The sequence below is a fragment of the Bubalus bubalis genome, chromosome 12 (assembly GCF_019923935.1).
Source record: "Bubalus bubalis isolate 160015118507 breed Murrah chromosome 12, NDDB_SH_1, whole genome shotgun sequence".
Lineage (NCBI taxonomy): Eukaryota > Metazoa > Chordata > Mammalia > Artiodactyla > Bovidae > Bubalus > Bubalus bubalis.
In genome coordinates, this window is record NC_059168.1 from 75,611,493 (window position 1) to 75,638,183 (window position 26,691).

The following is a 26,691-nucleotide window of genomic DNA, read 5'->3' on the forward strand; positions in this document are numbered from 1 at the left end:
TCCATGGGATGTCCCAGGCAAGAATACTGGAGTAGATTGCCATTTCCTTCTCCACTCTCTGCTCCTTCAGTTCAGTCGCTCAATCGTGTCCAACTCTTTGCAACCCCATGGACTGCAGCACGCCAGGCCTCCCTGTCCATCACCAACTCCCGGAGTTCACCCAAACTCATGTCCATCAAGTCAGTGATGCCATCCAGCCATCTCATCCTCTGTCGTCCCCTTCTCCTCCTGCCCCCAATCCCTCCCAGCATCAGAGTCTTTTCCAGTGAGTCAACTCTTTGCATGAGATGGCCAAAGTATTGGAGTTTCAGCTTCAGCATCAGTCCTTCCAATGAACACCCAGGACTAATCTCCTTTATAATGGACTGGTTGGATCCCCCTGCAGTCCAAGGGACTCTCAAGAGTCTTCTCCAACACCACAGTTCAAAAGCATCAATTCTTCAGCGCTCAGCTTTCTTCACAGTCCAACTCTCATATCCATACATGACCACTGGAAAAACCATAGCCTCGACTAGATGGACATTTGTTGGCAAAGTAATATCTCTGCTTTTGAATATGCTATCTAGGTTGCTCATAACTTTCCTTCCAAGGAGTAAGCGTCTTTTAATTTCGTGGCTGCAATCACCATCTGCAGTGATTTTGGAGCCCAAAAAAAAAAAAAAATCTGACACTGTTTCCACTGTTTCCTCATCTATTTCCCATGAAGTGATGGGACCAGATGCCATGATCTTTGTTTTCTGAATGTTGAGCTTTAAGCCAACTTTTTCACTCTCCTCTTTCACTTTCATCAAGAGGCTTTTGAGTTCCTCTTCACTTTCTGCCATAAGGGTGGTGTCATCTGCATATCTGAGGTTATTGATATTTCTCCCAGCAATCTTGATTCCAGCTTGTGCTTCTTCCAGTCCAGCGTTTCTCATGATGTACTCTGCATATAAGTTAAATAAGCAGGGTGACAATATACAGCTTTAAGGTGCTCCTTTTCCTATTTGGAACCAGTCTGTTGTTCCATGTCCAGTTCTAACTGTTGCTTCCTGACCTGCACACAGGTTTCTCAAGAGGCAGGTCATGTGGTCTGGTATTCCCATCTCTTTCAGAATTTTCCACAGTTTATTGTGACCCATACAGTCAAAGGCTTTGGCATAGTCAATAAAGCAGAAATAGATGTTTTTCTGGAACTCTCTTGCTTTTTTGATGATCCAGCAGATGTTGGCAATTTGACCTCTGGTTCCTCTGCCTTTTCTAAAACCAGCTTGAACATCTGGAATTCACAGTTCACGTATTGCTGAAGCCTGGCTTGGAGAATTTTGAGCATTACTTTACTAGCGTGTGAGATGAGTGCAATTGTGAGGTAGTTTGAGCATTCTTTGGCATTGCCTTTCTTTGGGATTGGAATGAAAAATGACCTTTTCCAGTCCTGTGGCCACTGCTGAGTTTTCCAAATTTGCTGGCATATTGAGTGCAGCACTTTCACAGCATCATCTTTCAGGATTTGAAATAGCTCAACTGGAATTCCATCACCTGCACTAGCTTTGTTCGTAGTGATGCTCTAAGGTCCACTTGACTTCACATTCCAGGATGTCTTGTTCTAGGTGAGTGATCACACCATCGTGATTATCTGGGTCATGAAGCTTTTTTTTTGTACAGTGCTTCTGTGTATTCTTGCCACCTCTTTTTAATATCTTCTGCTTCTGTTAGGTCCATACCATTTCTGTCCTTTATCGAGCCCATCTTTGCATGAAATGTTCCCTTGGTATCGTACAGGAGACAGGGATCAAGACCATCCCCATGGAAAAGAAATGCAAAAAAGCAAAATGGCTGTCTGAGGAGGCCTTAGAAATAGCTGTGAAAAGAAGAGAAGTGAAAAGCAAAGGAGAAAAGGAAAGATATAAGCACCTGAATGCAGAGTTCCAAAGAATAGCAAGGAGAGGTAAGAAAGCCTTCCTCAGCAATCAATGCAAAGAAATAGAGGAAAACAACAGAATGGGAAAGACTAGAGATTTCTGCTCCTTGGACACCAGTGATTCCATGCCCCACAAGAGATTTATCTTCTTAAGTCATATGTCTTGATTTGGAAAGTCAAGGGTCCCCCATTGTCCACTAAAAGTTCACCTTAGCCTGGCTTTTAAGGCTCTCTAGAATCTGGCTCTAATTTTTTTCTTTTCTGGGAGTCCCTAATATAGACTTAATTTTTATTATTCCCCAATTTATACCACACTTGTGGCTCTTTGCTTTGCTATGTAATAATGCTCTGTTCCCAGGATGCCCAATAACCTCTTCCTTGCCTGTCAGCCATTAGTTCATTTGGCAAAGAAAGAGTGCATCTTTCTCCTTCAAGGTCTGCTCTCTTCAAGGACCTGGCTTGTTTTAACCTCTTCATATCTGTTAGCTGCTGCCGTGTTTTCAGAAACATGAGTGCCTTCTGCCTGTATTACTGGACCATTAACTTGATACCTTATAAAGTATAATATCAGTTTTGTGAGCCCCATCCAGATTTTCACCCTCTTATATCAATTTTTATGGACATAGGGCCCATTTATGTGATCCATAAATATTTAAAAAATAACTGATCTAAATTCTACCTTTGGGGACTAGATGGTTAGGGTACAGTCCTATGCAAAAGAATAATAATGTGTCTTTTATTGTCTATATTACCGTGGGGGACATACCTTAAAGTACCAACTCCTGCTGGAATCTTTCTTTCCCTGTAGTGACCCTAAGTGGAAGGAAGGCCCACCCCTCATCGTCAGGAGGACAAATCACCTTGTTCTCCCTCACCTTTGCAAACACTGTTTCATACATTTGGAACCCTGCTTTTCCTTTTCCCAGCCTTTAATATTAGTATCAAATATTATCACCCTGGGGAGCTCTGGTGGCTCAGGAGTGAAGAATTTACTTGCCAATGCAGGAAACATGGGTTCAATCTTTGGGTCAGGAAGATTCCCTGGAGAAGGAAATGGCAACCCACTCCAGTATTCTTGCCTGGGAAATCCCATGGACAGAGGACCCTCGCAGGCTGTAGTCCATGGGGTCGCAAAGAATTGGACATGACTTAGCGATGAAACAATAGCAATCATCTCTCTATTGACCCTTTGCCAGACCTCCCCTGTCCATCGTCACTCTATGCTGTTTAAAATGAGAACATAAATGTAAAGGTTAGCACAATTGCCCAGGACATATATAACCTTACTGTTGTGTGAATTTCCATCTTTCCACATCTGTGGTCCTGTGGCTTGTCTGGAGGTGGCCTTCCATGTTGCTTTCTTATTGTCAGGGAGAGGTGCAAGCTCTGAGCATCTCTCCCTAGCTCTTCCTCCCAGAATGTGGAGGTATTCTGGCTTTCTCCACTCCTTTGTGTGAGAACCACATTGCCAAGCCAAAGATGGGTGCTTACTCTTTGGTCACCCAGGATAATATATGGCCTTAATCAGATTTTGGCCAGTGCCTGTGTCCCCCATGCCTGACACACATGTGTATAGCCTTTATTCCTCTGAATAAATCATTTTTATCAAACCCTCCCTCCTCCGATATCTCCTGGAATTCTTCAGTTCTTCAATGTGGGAGGCATAATGTCTCCCACACCATTTGACTCTTACTGATTATCACTACAGGAGAAATAAGGAAACAGATAATACATATAGAGATATTATGTGCCATGCTGTGCTTAGTCACTCACTCATGTCCGATTCCTTATGACCCTGTGGACTATAGCCTGCCAAGCTCCTCTGGCCATGGGGATTCTCCAGGAAAGATTACTAGAATGGATTGTCATTACCTCCTCTGGGGATCTTCCTAACCCAGGGGGATTGAACCCAGGACTCCCACACTGCAGGTGGATTCCTTACCATCTGAGCCACCAGGGAAGCCCAGCCACGTCTGCCATTCCGTTCTTTGCCTTCTTAGGATGGTACCTGGCTGAGGGAGGCAGTGTAGCACATTGGTTGCTTTGAATCCCAGCTTAGCCCCCTGATAACTGAGGAGGGACTTCGGTAGCCTGTGTGACCTCTGTGCTCTCTTGGTTTTACCACGTGCAAATAGGGGACACTGAGTCTGCTTCTCAGGGTGGTCTTGAGCACCCCACTGGAGGACTGTGCTCTTAGCCCAGGGCCTGCTGTGTCATTACAGCTCAGCTCAGCTCATTCATTGCATTTAATATCATGGCTGCTGGTCTTGCAAGAGTTATTAGCAACCGTGGTAGGTACTGGAGCTGGTATAAAGTTTTCTTCACAGGAGTGGTACTCCCTGAAATTCTGCTCCTTCCTTAACCATTTTTGAAGGGCAAGAACAATCTGCCTGGAGCTTTATTTGCCTTCTCAGCAAGACTTAATGAGCCAATTCCAGAAAACGCAAGTCAAGGAGAGGGGAAGCAAAGGGAAAACCAGTCTAATGAAAGGATAAATACAAGTTGGTTTCCTTAAGAAGGCCTCTAGAAGGATCTCAGATACTCATAGTTGAAGTCAAACGAACCATAGCAGAACAGGAATACAATTTCTTTATTTGACTGAAAATTATTTGGGCAAGATAAACATTGCTAAGGATTGATGTTCTTACCAATCTGAGTGTTTGGGTTCTCTACCCTAGGGGCATGATTTCTGACTCCTGTCACCCTCCTTAATGGCAGAGCAAGAGCCCAGACCTCCCCAGATATCCAAGATGAATGATAAATTCTTTTTGAGTGAATAAATAAATGAGTGAGTGAGTGAATGAATGAATGAATGCATGCACACATGAAATAAGAAAGACGAGGCCCCTGTGGCAGCCAGAACTGTCTAGATACAGTAATCCCAAATCCAAACCTCCAGCATTTCCAGGAAGGACAATATATATGTAAACAGAGCCATCACATTGAGAATGTCAGGCCTCAGAGGGTTCATCTGGCACTTACAAAGGCCACTTCGCATTTCTCCATGAAATTCCAAAACTTGACAGCTTTCTTAACACAGTGATGGTGAGGAATAAAAACTTCAAAAATGATGCTATTTGAAAAGTAAACTGTTTACTGTTCCGAGGGAAAATTCTGAACTTAACTACTTGGCAGCCATCAAAATGTAACCCAAGGACACAGCAGTGATTTAAAATGTAAATAGATCTTTGGGCACGCAGATAAGGGACTAACCAACTCCACCCAAGCCTAGCTCAGTAGAACCTTAGCCCTTGCAGGGACAGGAAGAGGGTTCATGAGCTCATCTGGGTACTGCCTGGACTGAATCTTTTTGGTATTGTCTGTGGCTCAGCTGGTAAAAAATCCGCCTGCAGTGAGGGAGACTTGGGTTCGATCTCTGGGTTGGGAAGATCCCCTGGAGAAGGGAAAGGCTACCCACTCCAGTATTCTGGCCTGGAGAATTCCATGGACTGTATAGTCCATGGAGTCACAAAGAGTTGGACAAGAATGAGCCACTTTCACTTTCATCTTTTTTTAATTGGATGATAATTGCTTTACAATGTTGTGTTGGTTTCAGCCATACTACGATGAGAATCAGCCATAAGTGAGCCATAAAGGTCACATCCCTGACCTTTTGAGCCTCCTTCCCACCCCTCCCCCATTCCACGCCTCCAGGCTGAGCTCCCTTTGCTATACAGCAGCTTTCCACTGGCTATCTGTTTTGCACATGATAGTGTAAATATGCCAGTGCTACTGTCTCATTTCTTCCCATCCTTTCTTTCCCCTGCTGTGCCCACAAGTCCATTCCCTATATCTGTGTCTCTACTCCTGCCTGTTTCACAGAGTAAAGAAAGTCAAAGAGGAAAAAAGATACATATATCAATGCATATATATGGAAAATAGAAAAATGGCACTGATGGGCTGGTCTTTACCTAAATTTGCAGGTTGAGAATCCACCTCCACCCCTGTCTCCCAGGGATATAAAGGAAGCACTACAAATGAAAACCCTAAGATACATTTTTATGAAGGAAGTGTGCACTAAATGAAATCTCGGTTAATAAGCAAATCAGATGTTCTTTAAGAAGTAATGTGTGACCTCCAGGAGCAAAAGGTTGTGTGTGAACCACACTGTCCTTTGTGCCCAGTGTGTGCCCTCATCTCGAGTATTAACTACATTTAGATCTTGAAATGTGCATTGTGCCCATATGAACACACTGACACTCTAGAGCTCTATGCCTTCAAAGCATATTCAGTTCAATAAACCTTGCATATTCCTGTTTAATTTCATAAGATGGAGACCACTAGTCAAGAATCCTTGATATACAGTGGTCAAAATAATCCTCACAGGCCTATTAGCCTCTTCTTAGCTGTGGGCATCTGGTGCCCCAGGGCCTGGCAGTGTGAACTGGGGTTGGTGCCAGGGCCTGTGGAGCCAGTGCCGTTCACAGTTTCCAAGATATGAGCTGGCAGACGTTGCCTGGTGTGGGGGTAGGACTAGATGACCTCTAAATTCCCTTCTAATCTTAAGACCCTGCCACAGCCTTAGAAGCCATGACACTAATATTCTGCAATATTAAACTCTCATCCCTAGCCATAATTCTAAAGCCTATTTATAGGTCTCTTCTACTTTTTTTAGAAGACCAGTCCAAAATAGGTGGTGTATAGATAGAAACGTGATCCATCGGTTTTTTTCTTTTTTTTTAAATTGCACGAGAGTATTAATGTAATTATGTGAAAGCACATGATCAGATATAAAGCTCTTCATACACAAAAAGTCATACATATTTCTTGACTTCAGCCAAAACACTCAGAGGCTCCAGGGCAGGAATAAGTCAAGCTTCAGTTTTAAAGGAATATTGAAGCCAATAAAGCAAACCAAGGAAGCTGCCTATGGATATAAAATCTGGGGCACAATTCAGTTCAATTCGAGAAGTGTATATTGAGTATGTACTAAGTGTTGGGCATTGTGCCAGGTTTCTTTTCCATACAAAAGGGGCTTGTTTGCTTTCAGAGGTTGATATGACACAGATGGTTTTCGTCGGTGGTGAGAGGTAGATCAGAGCAAGAGCCCAAATAAGCAGTTTTGCATTTAATAATCACAGTTATGAAAGCAACACAAAAGCTACCATTTACTGAGGGCTGATCATATGCCAGGGCTTATGCTGCACCAAACATTATATGTGTATATGAATGTTTGTATATATATATAATTCCCAATCTTTACAACTTAACAAAGGTAGCTATTCTTTCTTCCTATTTTATGTATGAGAAAACCAAGTCACAGACAGGTTAAATCACTTGACCAAAGTCACCCAGCTCTTAAGGGCTGAGCTAAATTTTGAAAATATAATGGTCTGACTTCAAAGCCAGCAGGCTGTACATTGTACCTACATTAGTCTACATTTTACCACCTGCCATACTGGCCATTAGCACTAAGCAGAAGGGAGGAGTGAGGGGCCTGTGGCACTTGGTAAGAGTGCTCAGCCCCTCGCTGCAGGCCTCCCCACACCACCTAAGCTAGGCCCCTCTAATTATTAGTTCTCTATACAGGCCAGATGGGTGATCCAGACAAGAGGCATAGAAACAGCTTTTGAAGCTGGCTTTGAGCTATGTTCACTACTCCAAGTAGTCAATTTAGGTCAAGTATTTCCCAGCCACCTTCCTATAGCCTTTCTTTCTTCTAAGTCCATTTGACTACGGATGCCACCTATCTGACCTCGAGTCCATCAGCAGCTCTGACTGTGGCCCATCTACCCTGCAACCCAGTTCCCGGTCAGAGGGCAAAGCTTGCCTGGAAGTGAGACTTTGAAATGGCACTTGGCTTGGTTCCCTGAAGTAAGTCACATGCTTTCAGCTCTCTAGTCCTTCTCCTCTCATTGGAACCGCCCAAGGGGAAGCTCATATGAAAACAGCAGGTTTCTCCCCATCAGCAAAGATACATCCTTGCCCCCTGTGATGGGCTTGGCTGGTCTGGCAGCCACAGGCAAGCTGTGTTTTATTTGTGAACATCCTTCTTGTTTCAGCAGATAATGGACTCTAGTTAGGAAACAACACAGTAAACACAGCATAAACACTGGGATGTTCAGCTGAAATGAGTCTGCATATAAATAAGAGTGCTGGGAGCCCGGGCAGTAATAAGTCAGGAACACAATGGAGAAAGGTTATTAAAAGAAGAGCTTGTAAAAATCTGTGACAAGGCTGAAAGCTTGGAGCATTTCTTGATTACAGGAGGACCAAAGGTGGCAGCCTATCTCATCTGTGCTCTCACTAACCGAGTTCCTGGACATCTTACTTAAAATCCAGCTATTACTCACTTTGTTCAATTGTAAAGTTGTGATTTTATGCACTTAAAAAAGTTCTAGGGCTGTTGTAAAGATGTATGCATGAAAGCATTATGAAAAAAGTTACTATTGCTGTACAAATGGAAGGTTATATGATTCTTAATTTTGGAAAGTGGCTGAAATTACTGTTTTATACATCTAAGCCTTCTTATTGGTTTATTATCAAACAAAGCTATCTTTTATAACAGAAATCTCCCAGGGACCTATGAGGCATAAGAGGAATCAAAGGTATTTTCTTCTGTGTTATAGTCAAAACAGAAAGATTCTTTTTGTCGCTTTAAATTAGTCAACATATGGTTGGCTATGATGCAATAACAAAGAAACCCAGCAATCCCACTGGCTTAATAACAGTAGCAGAAAAGAGGATGTTCATATCATTCTGAGGCAAGGCCTATTGTGTCTTGGGCTTTTCTCCTGTGTCTGTATTCCACACAGTGAGTTCTGAGTCCTGGGGGGCTTCTGTGACTTCTTGCATTGCCATAGTAGGGGAAGAAAGGGCTGGATCCCATGATGAAATGTTTTTAATAGTGAGACCACCGAAAGGTTTATCACTTCCGCTCTTTTCCATTGTTCAGAACCCATTTCATGGCCTTTATCCAATGGCGAGGGAGGCTGTGACCTGTGGAGGAGTCCATAGATGTCTTGGTGAGTCTGTGTCTGTCTCACCTTTCATAAAGTTAGCAGCAACTAATGAATACACGGGGGAGCCTTGTAGTCAGGCATGAGAGTAGACTACTGTGATGCTGCTCCAATGACCTGGAAGCCCGTGGCCAGGATTATGAACTTGCATAGCAGGGGGCAGAACGAGATTCCCCAAGGAACTTACCACCCAGCTGTAGACCTGTGTGAGTCCACTGTGATTTTAATTCTGAAAAGTGATGTATCTGCTCCCTATGTATTCTGGGTAACACTTAAGTAATTTAACCATATTTCCAGGCTAATTGCTGCCATACTATCTCGGTAGCTATGATATAGTTGGGACAGCATTACCTTTTAGCCTTCTAATGCTGAGGCTAATAGCTTTGGTCAGGCATTTTGCTATTGATTAAAATAGCACTTTATTAAAATCCTTGAATCACTGTATGAATAGAAAAACTTGTTAAATGCAATCATATATATCTTATAACCTAACATCTGGCATTTTCAGAGTTTGAATTCATCATAAATTACTGACATTAGTTACTACCTTCAACCTTTCTCAATTTTAAAGTGATTCAGGGACTTTTCTGGTGATCCAGTGGCTTGGACTCTGTGCTCCCAGTGCAAGGGGCCCGGGTTGGTTCCCTCATTAGGGAACTGGATCCTATATTGCTGCAACTAAAGATTGCTCTACCAATCCTACCCACCCAATGAAGATGAAAAGACCTGGCACAGCCAAATAAATAAATATAAAAACTAGAGTAATTCAATGGTAACTTTTAGAGTTCCAGAAGATATCCCAGCGTTGAGATTATTGAGATTTTTGTTGTTGTTGTTCAGTTGCTAAGCTGTGTCCAACTCTTCTCAATCCCAAGAACTGCAGCATGTCAAGCTCCCCTGTCCTTTACTATCTCCTGGAGTGTGCACAGATTCATGTCCATTGAGTTGGTGATGCTTTCTAACATTTAAGTTAATTAAACAAGGAGATCATTAGACCAATATTGCTCTAAAGTCATGGTGACCTATGTAAGCAAACCCAAATCTAAACTTAGGTCAGCATGACTTCAAGGTTGCAAAATTGAACCCTAAGGACAACCAATTGCAAACATCCAACTAGAATTTAAACTCAAGCCAATCAATGATTTCTTTACTTTGCTTCTGCCTTTACTTCATAAAAATCTGTGCTTTAGCTGGAGAACTTCTGGTTTGGCATTACTTGACTGAAACCAACTTTTGATCAAAAACATTTTAATATGCTTTGGTTTATACTTTAACAGATTCCAAGTTATATTTTGTGACTTTGAGGCTTTAGTAGAATGGGAATCTATAGGAAGCAATTGTTACCTTAAAACAGCACTCTGTGTTTAACTTAATTTTAAGTATCTCTTCCAGATGGACAGCCAACTGTTTTCATCAGTGTTTGGAACTTCCCAGCAGTTAAATGCTGGTGTGTAAAGGTTACCTTTTCATTTTATCTTCAACAATGCAGTCTGTTCTTAGACTGAGTCCATTCTCTCTGTTTGTGAGCCTGATGATTTGAATTCACCAATCCTAAACTCCATCTGTTTGTTGCCTGAAAACAGTTGAACAGATTTCAATAAATTTAGAAATTGTAAATAAATAGTTGAATAAGCCTGAAAGATGGGTAAGAGTTAAGCATTGAGGATAGTCAGCCATGACATTTATGACTTTGAGATGTCTCCTCATCCACACATCAGATAAGAATTTCCTACTTTCCCACACTCCAAGTGATGACATCATTTCCTTCCATGCTTTGCAGAATAAATTCAGACTACATTTTAACTGCCATATTTGTCCCCTCTGATTTCCCTAGGTTTCTGAAATTAGTCATCTGTACATTCCTTTTGCATTTCCATAAATTTTCCTATAGAAGAAACAAACAAGAGAAAAATGATAACACAATATATAAAACATTTACATATTATCTTATTCCTAAGGAGTTTGAATATATTCTAACTGTGGAAATTTTGGTGCTTTAAAGGCTATTGAAGCCCCAGGAATTCTGGGGAACACATGCTGATAAAAAATAAAAAGGAATATATGACAAAACTTCATGTAACAAGAGCTACCTTTTTTTCCCTAGCCATTATTTACTGAAAGTATATTTCAAGCCTTGCTAAGCATTTTCCATATGGTTTTCTATTAATATTTACAAAGAATTTGTGAGTTATATTTTCTGTCCTCATTTAACAGATAAGAAAAGCAAGTCTGAAGAAGGTTAAGTACCTTGCCAAAATCACAAGGCTGGTAAGTAGAAAAGCTGGGTCTCAAACACAAGCCTCTCTATTCTCATCTTTTGATTTCTTCTGTTTGTTTTTTATTGAAGGGGTTGGGTGGTGCCAGTGAAAGAACTTCTTTAAGTACTTTGTTGCTTCCAGAAAGTCTGTGTTGATTAGGTAAAAGAATATGCTCAAGCTTTTGTTTCATAGATGTCTTTGATATTTCTATTTCAGGTGATTCTTTTAAAGGGATGGCTAGGGCACACACACTAACTTCGTTCTATACACACAATACTCAGAGATGGATACAGGCATCTGAACATGATTAGAATCCTTTTATCTCTGTATTTCTACCATGAAATAGAAATTTAAAATGCGTTTCGGGTCCTGTTTGTTTTTGTATTGTCAAACCTTCTAGACCTTTCACTGATTTACCTTCCTAAAAAATTAAATAAACTTTATTGAGATGTAATTGACATACATTTAAATGAACCCATTATAACTGTACAATTCACTGAATTCTGGTTAATATTCACACCCATGTAACCACAGAAACAGTTGTTGTTGTTCAGTTGCTCTGTTGTGTCTAATTCTTTGCAACCCCATGCACTGCAGCACACCAGGCTTCCCTGTCCATCACCAGCTCTTGGAGCTTGCTCAAACTCATGTCCATCGAGTCGATGATGCCATCCAACAATCTCATCCTCTGTCATCCCCATCTCCTCCTGCCTTTGATCTTTCCCAGCATCAGGGTCTTTTCCAATGACTCAGTTCTTCACATCAAGTGGCCAAAGGATTGGAGTTTCAGCTTCAGCATCAGTCCTTCCAAAGAATATTCAGGATTGATTTCCTTTAAGATTGACTGGTTGGATCTCCTTGCAGTCCAAGGGACTCAAGAGTTTTCTCCAACACCACAGTTCAAAAGCATCAGTTCTTCAGTGCTCAGCCTTCTTCATGGTCCAACTCTCACATCCATACATGATTAATGGAAAAACCATAGTCTGGACTATACATACCTTTGTCAGCAAAGTAATGTCTCTGCTTTTTAATATGCTGTCTAGGTTTGTCATAGCTTTTCTTCCAAGGAGCAAGTGTCTTTTCATTTTACGGCTGCAGTCACCATCTGCAGTGATTTTGGAGCCCCCAAAATAAAGTCTCTCACTGTTTTCATTGTTTCCCCATCTATTTGCCATGAAGAATTGGGACCAGATCTGCTTTTTAATATGCTGTCTAGGTTTGTCATAGCTTTTCTTCCAAGGAGCAAGTGTCTTTTCATTTTACGGCTGAGGTCACCATCTGCAGTGATTTTGGAGCCCCAAAATAAAGTCTCTCACTGTTTTCATTGTTTTCCCATCTATTTGCCATGAAGAATTGGGACCAGATGCCATGATCTTCTAGAGAAGGAAATGGCAACCCACTCCAGTGTTCTTGCCTGGAGAATCCCATGGACGGAGAAGCCTGGTAGGCTGCAGTCCATGGGGTCGCACAGAGTTGGACACGACTGAAGTGACTTGGCAGCAGCAGCAGCAGCCATGATCTTCATTTTTGAATGTTGAGTTTTAAGCCAGCTTTTTCACTCTCTTTTTCACCTTCATCAAGAAGCTCTTTAGTCCTTGGTTTTAGCCATAAGGGTGGTGTTATCTGCATATCTGAGGTTATTGATATTTCTCCAGGCAATCTTGATTCCAGCTTGTGCTTCATCAGTTCAGTTAAGTTCAGTTCAGTCACTCAGTCATGTCCGACTCTTCGAGACCCCATGAATCACAGCACGCCAGGCCTCCCTGTCCATCACCAACTCCCAGAGTTCACTCAGACTCACATCCATTGAGTGAGTGATGCCATTGAGCCATCTCATCCTCAGTTGTCCCCTTCTCCTCCTGCCCCCAATCCCTCCCAGCATCAGGGTCTTTTCCAATGAGTCAGCTCTTCGCATGAGGTGGCCAAAGTACTGGAGTTTCAGCTTCAGTATCATTCCCTCCAAAGAAATCTCAGGGCTGATATCCTTCAGAATGTGCTTCATCCAACCTGGCATTTCACATGATATACTCTGCATATAAGTTAAAGAAACAGGGTAACAATATACAGCTTTGACATACTCCTTTCCCAATCTGGAACAAAGATAGAAATTTCCATTGTTCCAGAAAGTTCCTTCCAATCTGTATATAGTCCATCCCTATAACTACATATTTAGCTCGTGATAAGTCATCTTCTTTATGTGACTGTAGAGTAGATTTGCATGTTAAGAAATGAATCATACAATATTCTTTGTGCTCCTTTTTTTCTTCTCAGAATAGTATTTTTGAGACTTTACCTTTTAAAGATTGAAGTATAGTTGATTTTCAATATTATATTCATTTCAGGTGTGCAGCATAGTGATTCAATATTTTTGTATTTTATACTCCATTATAAGTTATTACAAGATAATGGCTATAATTCTCCATGCTATACAGTAAACTCTTGTTGCTTATCTATTATACACATGGTAGTTTGTATTATATCTTTTAATTCCATAATCCTAATTTATCCCTCCCCCTTTCTCTCACCCCTTTGGTAATCACAGGTTTGTTGTCTTTATCTTTGTCTGCTTCTGTTTTGCATACATTCATTTGTATTTGTATTTTTTTTAGATTCCATATATAAGTGGTAGCATACAGTATTTGTCTGTCCCTGTCTTATTTATTTTATTAAGCAGAATATTCTCTAGGTCCTTCTATGTTGCTACAATTGGCAGCATTCTATTCTTTTTATGTCTGAGTAACATTCCTATCTATCTATCTATCTAATACATATCTGTATAATATCTTCTTTATCCATTCATCAAGACACACCTTTTCTGATGCATGTGTCCATCATACATGGTTCTTTTTATAGGAGGGTGGTATATATTGTATATGCACAAACACAATTTATCTATTCTCCTGTTGGTGGATATTGAGGTGGATTTTTTTCTGGGGCTATTATGAATAAACCTATTATGAATATTTTGAATATGTATTTTTGTTATAGGTGCTTTTATTTCTCTTGAGTAAATATTTCAAAGTAGGATTGCTGGTTAATATGATAAAGGTATGTCTAACTTATAGGAAACTAATCAACTATTTGCCAAAGTGGCATATTCTTACCAGCAACTCTCATACACTCCTATGTGGAGCTCCAGTTTCTCACTAATCTGACCAACTTTTGGTATTGCCAGTTTTTTAAAATATTGGCCATCCCAGTGTGTGCAGTCATTTTTATTTGCATTTCCTGATGATGTTTATTGAAGCATATTTTCAGGAGCTTATATAACTTTTTTGATGTTTCATTTTAAATATTTTATCCACTTGGAAAACTGGACTGTGTCTTAGCATGTGTGCTAGGGATTCCCTGGTGGCTCAGATGGTAAAAAAAAAAAAACCTGCCTGTGATGCAGGAGACCCAAGTTTGATCCCTGGGTCAGGAAGATCCCCTGGAGAAGGGAGTGGCAATCCACTCCAGTATTCTTGCCTGGAGAATTCCATGGACAGAGGAGCCTGGTGGGCTGTAGTCCATAGGTTCACACTGAGTCGGACACGACTGACTAGCTTTCACTTTCACTTTTCATGTGTGCTAAGTTGCTTCAGTCATGTCTGACTGTTTGAGTCTTTGTGGTCTGTAGCCCACCAGGCTCCTCTGTCTAAGGGATTCTCCAAGGAAGAATACTGGAGTGGGTTTCCTTGATCCTCTCTAGGGTTGTGTCTTCATATTGTTGAGTTATAGGAGTTACAGTGTACATTCTAGATAGAAGTCATTTTTCAGATGTATGTAGTGCAAATATATTATTGTAGACTATCATCCTGACAGGCTACAGTCCATGGGGTCACAAAGAGCTGGACATGACTGAGTGACTGAGCACACGTGCAATGATGTGTACCACAATGTGTCTGTCATCTGGTATTTTGCTTCTCTCCAATACTGAACAGGGTGCTTCTGACCATATCACATGTCTGTAATCCCTCCAAACTGTTCGAAGGGCTTTCATATCCAGTATCTTAATATGTCTCCAAATCAATCTGTGAGTGGTGCAGGGCAGGTCATTTTAACTTTGAGAGATATTGTGAGGCCAAACACAGATCAAGAGAAAGAAAACAGAAAGATGCAGTTTTGTTGTTCCCACAGTTCCCCGGGGAAAATGCAGCATGCCATGCAGGGCCACTAGGGGAAGCATCAGGGTTGATAATGAAGCAAAGGGAAGAACACCATGGGTAAGCACCTGCACTGGGGTTTCCTCAGGAAGGAAAGAGCAAGACAGGGCCAACAGACTCAGAATTGGCTAACCTGGATAATCTTAGTAGACTCTGTGCCATAAGGGCTGTCAAGAATTCTGTTACTTGGCCCTAGGATGATTAAGATGGGTTTATAGAGGCCTGAAGTATGAGAATTTGATAAGGGAGGTGGTTGGGAGTGTAGACTTACTTGGCTACTCAAGAAGGGGAACTGACTGGCCTCTAGTCAGGTGCTCAGAATTGGGTCAAGAAAGTGCTTAAAAGCTAATTTACAGAGGTATTATTTATCGTCCCCATTTTACTTTAGGAAACTGGGTCACATTAGGGTTAGATCATTTACCCAAGCTCATCTAATTATTTCCTAGAAGGCCCCTAGGGTTAGAACACAAAAATCTGATTTGCTGATGAATATGCTCCCAGTGCATTACCTTACGTATAAGGGAGCTTTAATAAATTCTTCCATGAATCACACTACCCAATCTGAGCCTGAGTTCCCCACTCTGTGGCCTCATTTAGGTGTGTGGCCCTTCCTTTTGTCATACAAGACCATGATGTGTTGGTGTGCCAGAGAGGGCACTGGACTCAAGAAGTGGCTTCTTACTCCAGTTTTCAGTGAAGGCAGTCTTTCCATTTGCCTTCGTCACAGGGATTATAGACATATAGTATGGTTCAAAGAGGAAGCAATAAGAAAAAAATAGCAGATATGACGGTCAGGGGGGCAGCTTTCCAGAGAATGACAATAATGAGTGAATTAAGCTTTTCCCAAACTAGATTTCCCTAGCACAAGGGTTAGCCAAAAACTTCAATGCCATTGTTTTATAGACTGCATGCATAGAACCATCACATTTAATGATTCTCTGACAGCCTCTAGAACTAAATGGTGCTTCTCCCAGCCCCATTTTCCAAGCAGTGCTGTTCAAGGCAAGCCTGCTGACTGTTGAATCCAGCTTTCTGGGAAGCAGCAAATTACGAGAAGTTGGCATGCAGTGATATTTAGACCATATGAATACCAAGCCCTATTTGCAAACGCTATAGAAAACCTAAATTGAGTTAATTTCAATTTCTTGAGTTGAAACACTGAATTAAAAAACAATTTAAATGTCTCCCTCTTTTAGAAAAAAATCAATGCTTTAAAATTAATTTCATTTTTTAAATGTACTGTTAACTCAATAAAGCCTTTTGGGCTTTTTAAGCTAATTGTCTTTGAACTCATTTTAAATTCAAAGTCTTTATAATTTTGATAATATTTTAAATGCTATCCTTGTTGTAGCAGTTCATACTATAAATGTAAAAGGATACAGAAAAAAAGCTAATGAGGCCCTTGTGTAAGAATGATACACATTTTTTTTTTCCAGAGAAAATTTATTTGTGAAAGAACAAACATATTACTAATTTAACATGGGGCTATTCATTAATGATACACTTATATTTTAACCTTCTGTATTACTTTAGTTGGAGAAGGCAATGGCACTTTTTACAACAGAAGGAGTTATCCCATTTTTTTAAATGAAATCATATGTGTGTATGTGTCTATAGGTATATATGTACAGAGAAAAAATTTCTAAATTCATAGAAAAAAATCCAAAAGACTCCACACTAGAATGTTATCTCTAGGGAATAGACAACATGAGTATTTTGCTGTATTTTTGTACTTTTATTATCTTAACTTGATTATTGCTAGCAAGTTGTTGAAATTTTTATAACTGACAGAACAAGAAATCTAAAACATATTTTAAGCTCCAAATCAAACAAGCTCTGAATATGGTCAGTTCCTTGGTCACATGGGAATAGCATTTAAGACTCTTCTTAACAGTTTGGTCATATATTATGAACAATTTTCCTTGCCATGTGTCTTCCACAACAACAATCTTTTAAATAGTTTCATAATATCCCACTTTATAAATATATAATCACTCACTGTCAAGTTTCAGATTTCAATGGGAATGCATATTCATTGGGAATAATACAAACATGAGGTTGAAAAGTAAATGGATTCTCTTTTCACTTTCTGCTTCTTGAAATGAACACATTTTTAAAAGTTTAATGGTACATTTTTCTAGACATTTTACTATTTACACACATATTCAAACAGTACAAGAGAGTATCCAATCAGTTCAGTTCAGTTCAGTCACTTGGTTGTGTCCAGCTCTTTGCGACCCCGTGGACTGCAGCACACCAGGCTTCCCTGTCCATTACCAACTCCTGGAGCCTACTCAAACTTATGTCCATTGAGCTGGTGATGCCATCCAACTATCTCATCCTCTGTCATCCCCTTCTCCTCATCTGTCATCCCCTTCTCCTCCCGCCTTCAATCTTTCTCAGCAGCAGGGTCTTTTCCAATGAGTCAATTCTTCTCATCAAATGGCCAAAGTATTGAAGTTTCAGCTTCAGCATCAGTCCTTCCAATGAATATTCAGGACTGATTTCCTTTAGGATTGACTGGTTGGCTTCCTTGCAGTCCAAGGGACTCTCAAGAGTCCTCCCTAACAAACATCACAGTTCAAAAGCATCAATTCTTTGGTGCTCAGCTTTCTTTATAGTCCAACTCTCACATCCATACATGACTATTGGAAAACCTTAGCTTTGACTAGACGGACCTTTGTTGGCAAAGTAATGTGTCTGCTTTTTAATATGCTGTCTAGTTTGGTCATAGCTTTTCTTCCAGGGAGCAAGCGTCTTTTAATTTCATGGCTGCAGTCACCATCTACAGTGATTTTGGAGCCCTCCAAAATAAAGTCTCTCCCTGTTTCCATTGTTCCCCATCTATTTGCCATGAAGTGATGGGACTGGATGCCATGATCTTAATTTTCTGAATGTTGAGTTTAAAGCCAACTTTTTCACTCTCTTCTTTCACTTTCATCAAGAGGCCCTTTAGTTCTTCTTCACTTTCTTCAAAGTATCCAATGGAATATCCAATGGAAAGAAACAATTCTTTCCCTGTCCCACACCTTCTTTTAACTGTTTCATTTTTTAATACTTCTAATAGTATTAATAATTTAGGTATGATTTATCAACTTAAAATACCATTTGTTGATTTGCTTAGAATATGATGTATTTCTGTCACACAACTTCCTTTTCCCTTCAATCTTCAATTACCTTATTTTAGTTTTGTCTATTGGTTTATTTTCTTGTTTTGAAACTATATTAAATATCTGTTTCTTTTTTTAAATATATTTATTTTAATTGGTGGCTAATTACTTTATAATATTGTGGTGATTTTTGCCATACATTGACATGAATCAGCCACGGGTATACATGTGTCCCCCATCCCAAATCCCATTCCCACCTCACTCCCTATCCCATCCGTCTGGGTTGTCCCAGTACACTGGCTTTGAGTGCCCTGTTTCATGCATTGAACTTGGACTGGCCATCTATTTCACATATGGTAATATACATGTTTCAATGCTATTCTCTCAAATCATCCCACCCTTGCCTTCTCCCACAGAGTCCAAAAGTTTGTTCTTTATATCTGTGTCTCTTTTGCTGTCTCACGTATAAAGTCGTTGTTACCATAAATATCTGCTTCTTGACCCATCTACATACAATTACATTGTCTTGCTCCTTGAGAGCTAGGGATGACCAAGAGTTAGGAACCTAGATTCCATATGTTTTGCGTGGCATTTGCACACATGTACCAGGATTCTCGCTCATTCCATGACTCAACTCTTCCTTTTAGAGAAGGCATAGACCCTAGTGTCACTGAAAACAGACTCAGAAAACACAGTAAACCCACAGAAAAGGAAAGGCAGAAGAAATGTGTAGCCAGAGCTCCTGGATTGTCTCCTTCCACTGTCTTGAATTCATTTAGGACCCAGATTTGCATGTATGGGCACAAGGCCCATGGAGGCTTTAAGATGGTGACTAAAGAAAGTATTTATCCTCTTCTTTAGATGTGCTCAAGAGCAAGACAAAGGATGAGGTCAGAAGATCTGTCATCAGATGCACTTCAATATTTCCCCAATTAATAACTGTCTTCCAAAGGGTAAGGTCACCAAGGAAAGGGCTGGGACTTGCTGGAAGTAGTTTTTCAGAGAAGCATTATTTCAATGGCTTGATCTTTCAGCCTGGGATCATGCACAGCTTGACAGATTTTATTCAGACAGAATGGTTTTCCTATACTCCTACTAGTTCCGGGCAGAAAGGCAGGAGGATTTGGGGAAACAGCAACTGTTGTGATGGAGAAGCTTCTGTCCTCCTCACCCTTACAGAGGTAATCCTCATATCTGCACAGCACTTCTCGAACCATCCTCAAATCCATCCTCAGGTAGATGACACAGGAAATTCACATTAGTCAGACCTAACCCACCTATTGCAGGAAGGGGGACACCTTCCAGGACCCAAGAGTGGGTTCTTGTCTAACACTCGGAAATGAATTGTCTGAGGAGACACAGAAGCTGACAAAACGAGAGATTTAATTGCAAAGGGTGCCTGAGCAGAGACCGGTAGGGTAAGGGAACCCAGGAGAACTGCTCTGCCATGTGACTCACAGTCTCGGATTTTATGATGAAAGGATTAGTTTCTGGGTTGTCTTTGGCCAATCACTCTGACGCAGAGTCCTTCCTGGTGGCATACACATTGCTCAGCCAAGATGGATGCCACAAGAAGGATTCTGAGAGGTGGTTGGACATGTGGTGTCTCCTTCTTACCTTTCCCAAACTCTTCTGGTTGGTGGTGGCTTATTAGTTCCGTGTTCCTCACCAGGACCTCCTGTTGTAAAACAACCCATGCAAGTGGTTACTATGGTACCTGGCCAGGGAGGGCAGTTTCAGTCAGCGTGCCTCCCCTAACTCACCCACCCTTCAGCCAGTACAAGCGAGGTCTGCTTCACTTAACACGGCTTTTTTAATCAGCAAGGGTTTCTCCCACCTTGTTTTTACCATATTCCACTTCTGCCTCCTTCTTATAAGACTGTAGCTAATTCTCACTTTTGGCTCCACTTCTGCTTTTCGGCAAAATCCTTGATTTTTGTGATTATATTTCCTCTCTCTAACAGTTGTTTTACCATCTAATTGCCTGTCTCTTCTTTTTTTGAAATGACTCATCTTTATCCAGTCTTTGTAAGGCATTCTATTTGGTATACATTAAAAAAAAAAAAAAAAAACAAAAAAAACAAAAAAAACCTCTCTTTTCATGTTTGTCTTCCATTGGTTTATGTGACGTTTAATTAAACCACATCATTACAAGAGCATACATACAAGCATGAATGGTTGGGACACAATCACGGCTGACATGGCTGCACATCCCACTCGATTGTTGGAAGTGACAGTGTTAATATATATCAGAAATTAGCTTCTATCAGAGAGCTTCAGCATGCTGTGTCATCAGTCAATGTGATTCACCAAAGACATGGAGGGGATTTATTAAACATTTGGTTAATGGAGAGCAGCTCAGAGAGCTTGCACTTCCATGAATTCTACAAAGACGAGTCATCAGAACTCTGCATCACAGAGGACACTGCTTGCATCCCGGGGACCTGAGTCTTCACTAGCCTGTGTGTGGCTAGCACCTCGGCAGATCCATTTTGAATGTGGGAGGCTGGCAGGTTGTGGGAATGGTTCAGACTACCCTGAAATTGTCTTCCAAATTTCAGAGTTCAATACCAGCATCACTAAACTGTGAATTGAGCATAGCTCCAACGATATCTGTTGTGGTGGGTTTACTAATGCCTCCCCTCCCCTATAAATGTCCGTATCCTAATCCTTAGAACTTGTGAATATATTAGGTTACAAAGGGAAGTTAAGGTTGCAGATGAAATTAATGTTGCTCATCACTGTGTCTTAAAAATAGGAAAATTATCCTGGTGGGCCTGATGCAACCAGAAGGGTCCTTAAAAGTGGGAGAGAGTGAGCTGAAAGGCATTGTGAACCTGGAGAAGCTCAGAATAATCAGTCAGAAGGATTCAACCTCTGAGTATGGAAAGGACCATAAGTGAAGAACTGTGAGTTCTTCCTCTAGAAGTTCTTCCTCTAGAAGCTGGGAAAGGCACGAAAAAAGAATTCTGCCTATAAAGGAATGCAGTCCTGCCTACACCTTGATTTTAGCCTTGAGAGACATGCCTCAGACTTCTGACCTTCAAACAGTAAGATAATAAGTTTGTGTGGTTCTTTTCAAGTTGGTTGTTTTTTTTTTTTTTTTTTTTTAATGTGAATCCTTTTTAAAGTCTTTATTGAATTTATTACAATATTGCCTCTGTTTTATATTTTGGTTTTTTGGCCGTGAGGCATGTGTGATCTTCCTGACCAGGGATTGAACCCACACTCCCTGCATTGGAAGGTGAACTCTTAACCACTGGATCACCAGGGAAGTCCCTGGTTTGCATTTTTTTTTTTTTTAAGTGGCTATATTTGTCATTGTTTGTTATAGCAGCATAGGTGATTGGTACATCTGTCTTCTTCCCTCTGTGACATCTTTCCCTTTCCTAATAAAGGAAATTACATTTACGGAACTTGTTTAATGTAAGCTCCATATTTTACAAACCTTCCTGCTCCCCACTATGTTTAAAAGCAGTTCGAAAGCTGCTGCTTGTGACTAGAGGAATGTAAAATAAAGAGCCAAACCTCTTTGCAACAAAATGTTTGAAATGCTTTCACTATCCAAGGAGAACTTTGAAACAGCAGCTCTCTCATGGATGGAGAAAGAGCAGGGAGCATGAAGTGCTCTGTGATGTGCCACGATTGATGAGCAAGAGTCCTGGGTGAGTGAGTGTCAGGCCCCGTTTGGAGATGGGAGGGCCTCTAGGGCAGCTGGCATCCCCTGCTGTGCTCAGCCAGATTGGTCCCCAGAGTGACCTTGCAAACACTGGTCACTGCCAAGTTTATCTTGGTCAGTGTTGTCTATCAGCACAGAACCTCTTCCATTTAGACAGTGAGGCCCCAGGGAGTCACAAGAAAAAGCAACACCAAAAAGAACACAGGTTTCCCAGGTGGAGCTAATGGTAAAGAATCTGCCTGCCAATACAGGAGATCTGAGTTTGATCCTGGGTCTGGAAGATCCTCTAGAGTAGGAAATGTCAACCCATCCAGAATTTTTGCCTGGGAAATCCCATGGACAGAGGAACCTGGTAGGCTACAGTTCATGGGGTCAGAAGGAGTCAGACACGACTGGGCACACACATAAGGAGAACACGCACTGTTAAGTCACTGGGGCTTTATACAAACCAGCAGAGGAAACAGAAGGAGGGAGCAAAACATCTCATGGCAGGTGCAGGGCCTGCTGAGGACTGTAAAGAGGTGGGACTATCCTCAACTCAAAATACAAGAGAGATGAGATATGTGTGCAGACTAACAACTTACCAGTGGTGGCAATTCAGTCCTGAGTGAGCGCCCTGGTGGTTAGTGTTTTGGAGTTAAAGGAGGGACTTTCACCCTTGGCTCAGGGGTGTGTGCTCAGGGATGTGTGTGTGTGTGTGTGTGTGTGTGTGAGTATGTGTGTATGTATGTGTTTTTGTGTGTGTGTATGTTGGTGGCCCAGTGTTAAGGAAGGAGATCAGCAGAAGAGGAAGATGTTCGGGGTTCTGGACAGGTGTCTGGGTGTCAGCACATACACTTGCTCAACTGACCCCTGGTTGACCAAAAGGAATAATGCAGAAAATTCTGTTATAAGGCTTATCCTGAGTGATAAGCTTGGGCAAGCAGGCTCTCAGCAGTTTATAGCAGTTCTCTAATTTTGAGCTAAGAAAATATACTTGGTTTCATTGATGGAGATTCTCTGAGCTTCATGAGAATCAGATCAGATCAGTCGCTCAGTTGTGTCCGACTCTTTGTGACCCCATGAATCACAGCACGCCAGGCCTCCCTGTCCATCACCAACTCCCGGAGTTCACTCAGACTCACGTCCATCAAGTCAGTGATGCCATCCAGCCATCTCATCCTCTGTCGTCCCCTTCTCCTCCTGCCCCCAATCCCTCCCAGCATCAGAGTCTTTTCCAATGAGTCAACTCTTCGTATGAGGTGGCCAAAGTACTGGAGTTTCAGCTTTAGCATCATTCCTTCCAAAGAAATCCCAGGGCTGATCTCCTTCAGAATGGACTGGTTGGATCTCCTTGCAGTCCAAGGGACTCTCAAGAGTCTTCTCCAACACCACAGTTCAAAAGCATCAATTCTTCGGTGCTCAGCCTTCTTCACAGTCCAACTCTCACATCCATAGGAATAATAAATAGCATTTCTGAAATATTAAGAATTTAGAAATGAGAGACAAGGGTGGCCAGAATGGATGTGTAGCTTGGGACAAGGTATTTCACCTGAGACTTGAATCTTCTTGTATAAAATGGAGTCAAGGGTGGCCTCTGTATTCTCAGACTTAAGAATCAAGTGAGAAAAACATAGAATACTTGGTAAACTTTTAAGTACTTTGCTTGTTTCGCTATTGTTAATAGATTGACTGTAATTTGTACCAATTTATTAGAATTACCAAAGCTTTATAACAATTTTTCTGCCAAGGTATTTTATGGTTAAAGGATGAATCGATTTTTTATTGACCCTGCGATCTTTCTTAGTTGCCACCTCATATCTCTTTTCCTTCTCTTGACAAAAATCCCATGTTTCCACTTTCTCTCCACCCCATTCACTCATCTTTCCCCATCACACTGGTTTATATATCTTCACTGGTTTACTGAAATTACTCTGGACAAGGCCACTAATGATCTTCTAATTGTCAGATTCTATGATAGTAACAATAATAGTGATGGGAGTAGCTAATGTTTATTGAGCCTTCATTATGTCAGGCATGTTTCTAAGTGACTTATATGTATTAACTCACTTAACTTTATCCTGTGATATAGGTAGTAGTTGGAGAAGGAAATGGCAACCCACTCCAGTGTTCTTGCCTGGAGAATCCCAGGGACGGGGGAGCCTGGTGGGCTGCCGTCTATGGGGTCGCACAGAGTCGGACACGACTGAAGTGACTTAGCATAGCATAGGTAGTAGTACCCATCAGGTCAACACTGATGGAAACTGTATGGAAACTGCAGCAGAGAGAGGTGTCGCTTGCCTGGGTCAAAGTTTATAAGCAGCAGAGACAAGATACAAACCCAGGAACTCATACTCAAACGTACACTTATAATCATCAGGTTGAGCTACCTATGACATTTAGATGAGACCTTCTAGATGTGGATATCATTTTATTTTTATTGTTTATTTTTATTTATCTTTATTTTTGATGTGGGGCCATTTTAAAAGTCTTTATTGTATTTGTTACAATATTGTTTCTTTTTTTATGTTTTGTTGCTTTGGCCAGGAGGCATGTGGGATCTTAGCTCCCCGATTAGGAATTGAACCCACATCCCTGCTTTGGAAAGCAAAGTCTTAACCAATGAACCATCAGGCAAGTCCCTGGATATTGCTTTCAGTGACAGTCCCTGGTTGTGGATGCGGGATTGAAAAGCCGAGTGACTGTGGGTTATTAACACAGTGGAGTTGCAATAGTCTGAGAATGCCCTGCTCTTGGTATTGAGAGGTTTGCCAATGAGCCAAGGTTGGCAGCCTTGCTGAGAGTCTTTGGTCTGGGGCTGTGACCAGGCAAGTGTGGAAGAGATGGCTGAAGAGCCTGTAATGGGAGCCAAGGAGAGCCTAGCTGGGCATTTGGATGAGTCACCAGGAGGAAGGAGGGATCAGTTCCTCCAGATCTGGGGCACAGGCAGGGTTAGGAGGGAGGTTCTTGGGAAACCAGGGTGAATTTCAAAACCTCTTTGTGGCACTTTGGGAGCTTTAGGATCTGTGGTTTCCTGATACATGTGTGATCCTGTCTTCAGGCTTTGTGATGATGATAAATGCCTAATGTTCCTTGGTGGTCCTCATATCTTCAGAACTTGGCTTAACATGGCAAACTGGCTGTTCTAATAAATCAGATGGTGTCCTCATACACCCTTGTTAACTTCCTCTCTGCCTCCCTAGGGGCGCAGTGAAGCTGAGAAGAAAAAGCAGAGCACATTGCAGTCTGCCCGTGTACATGTCTGCGTCCGACAGAGATGTGAGAGGAAAGGAGGGAAGGGAAAGTGACATTTTGAATGCTACTTTGAGGGAAAACCCTCAAAAATTAAATAGAGCTTTAATCAACTAGAATACAGATGTGTTAGCTTGCCTGTTCTGGGATAAGTTATTTTTTCAGATACCCGTAAAGCAGTTCAGCCACTGATAAATTTGACAAGTCGAAACATGGTCCCTTCAAAAGCAATGTTGGATAATTTGCCAGTTATTTTATGACAGCCATTTAGTGACCATAAAATGTAAGTGAGAGTCGACAGTGTAAATATACCTCACATTCCCAATCAACGGAGTCACTAAGAGAGGACTGAGGGAGCACTCTAGAGTGACTTTATATACCATGTCTGCAGTATACACGTGTGTGTGTGTGTGTGTGTGCATGTAGATATGAATGTGGGCATGGATGAAGTCCACTTTGAATAAAAATATTTTATTTTGTCCGCAGAATGAAAATAAATTTGACAAGACAACTCTCTCTATGGCTAGAAAAATGTTGGCCTTGTCTCTAGAATAAAGCATCTTGAGTCTGGAAATCTAACAGGTACTCAAATTAACAGTGTCTCAAATGGACACCAAACTGGACAATCTCTATTTTGGGAGACCAATTTCATCCATGAATTTCCCACCTACTCCTGAAACTCATACCCCTGTTGGAAACATGACTGAGATATTCTCATGGTCCTGTAGAAGCCCCCAGTCTCTGTTCCCTGGGCAGGGGATCAAATTACCTACCATGATCCCTTCTCACTCTCTGCTTCTTAATAATAGAACATTGCCCTACTCTGAGTTTTAGCTAGGAGTATGTCCACATCTACAGAGACAGAGCTTGATTACTCAGCCTCCCTATGGTCTAGCTGTGGCCTGTGATTAAATTTTGATCAAGAAAATGATGATGATAGAGGTGATGTAGGCAAACTTCCAAACTGAGTTTTATAATGAAACTCTGTCCTTTTCTCTCCTTCTTTCCCCCTCCCATCTGATTAGGAAGTGGCCATCAAAGCTGCTCCCTTGAACCCAGAAATGGAAGCTTCTGATTGAGGATGGCAGAGTTACTTCAACTCCCTGGACTGTTGGATGAGAGAGAAATGAAATTCTCTTTTACTGAAACTTCTGGATTTGGGGTCTCTGTTATACCAGCTTCCCTATAACCTAACTAAAAGGCCAATTTGTACCCTGAAATATTCTGGCTGACATCTCCCAACAAAGCCTTGATCCCTGAAGACTAGACAGAGCTGCATGAGAGCAGAGCTCAAGACCTTGTGGTCTGTTTAAACTATGACTCCTTGGAAAGTTAAGAAATGGAATTCATTGCAGTAGCTGGGAGAACATACCATCAACAAATTCACCATTAAATGTTTTGTTATTCTT

At 41.3% G+C, this 26,691-nt stretch overlaps 1 long non-coding RNA gene across 1 annotated transcript; it reads left to right on the forward strand.

The window, feature by feature from the left end:
* The first annotated feature begins 5,382 nt into the window (after positions 1 to 5,382).
* Positions 5,383 to 26,691, forward strand: LOC102390157. Its single transcript, XR_006543529.1, has 6 exons — positions 5,383 to 8,865; positions 11,074 to 11,127; positions 19,234 to 19,325; positions 21,131 to 21,422; positions 25,769 to 25,864; positions 26,308 to 26,691. It is a non-coding gene; the product is annotated as an uncharacterized LOC102390157 (long non-coding RNA).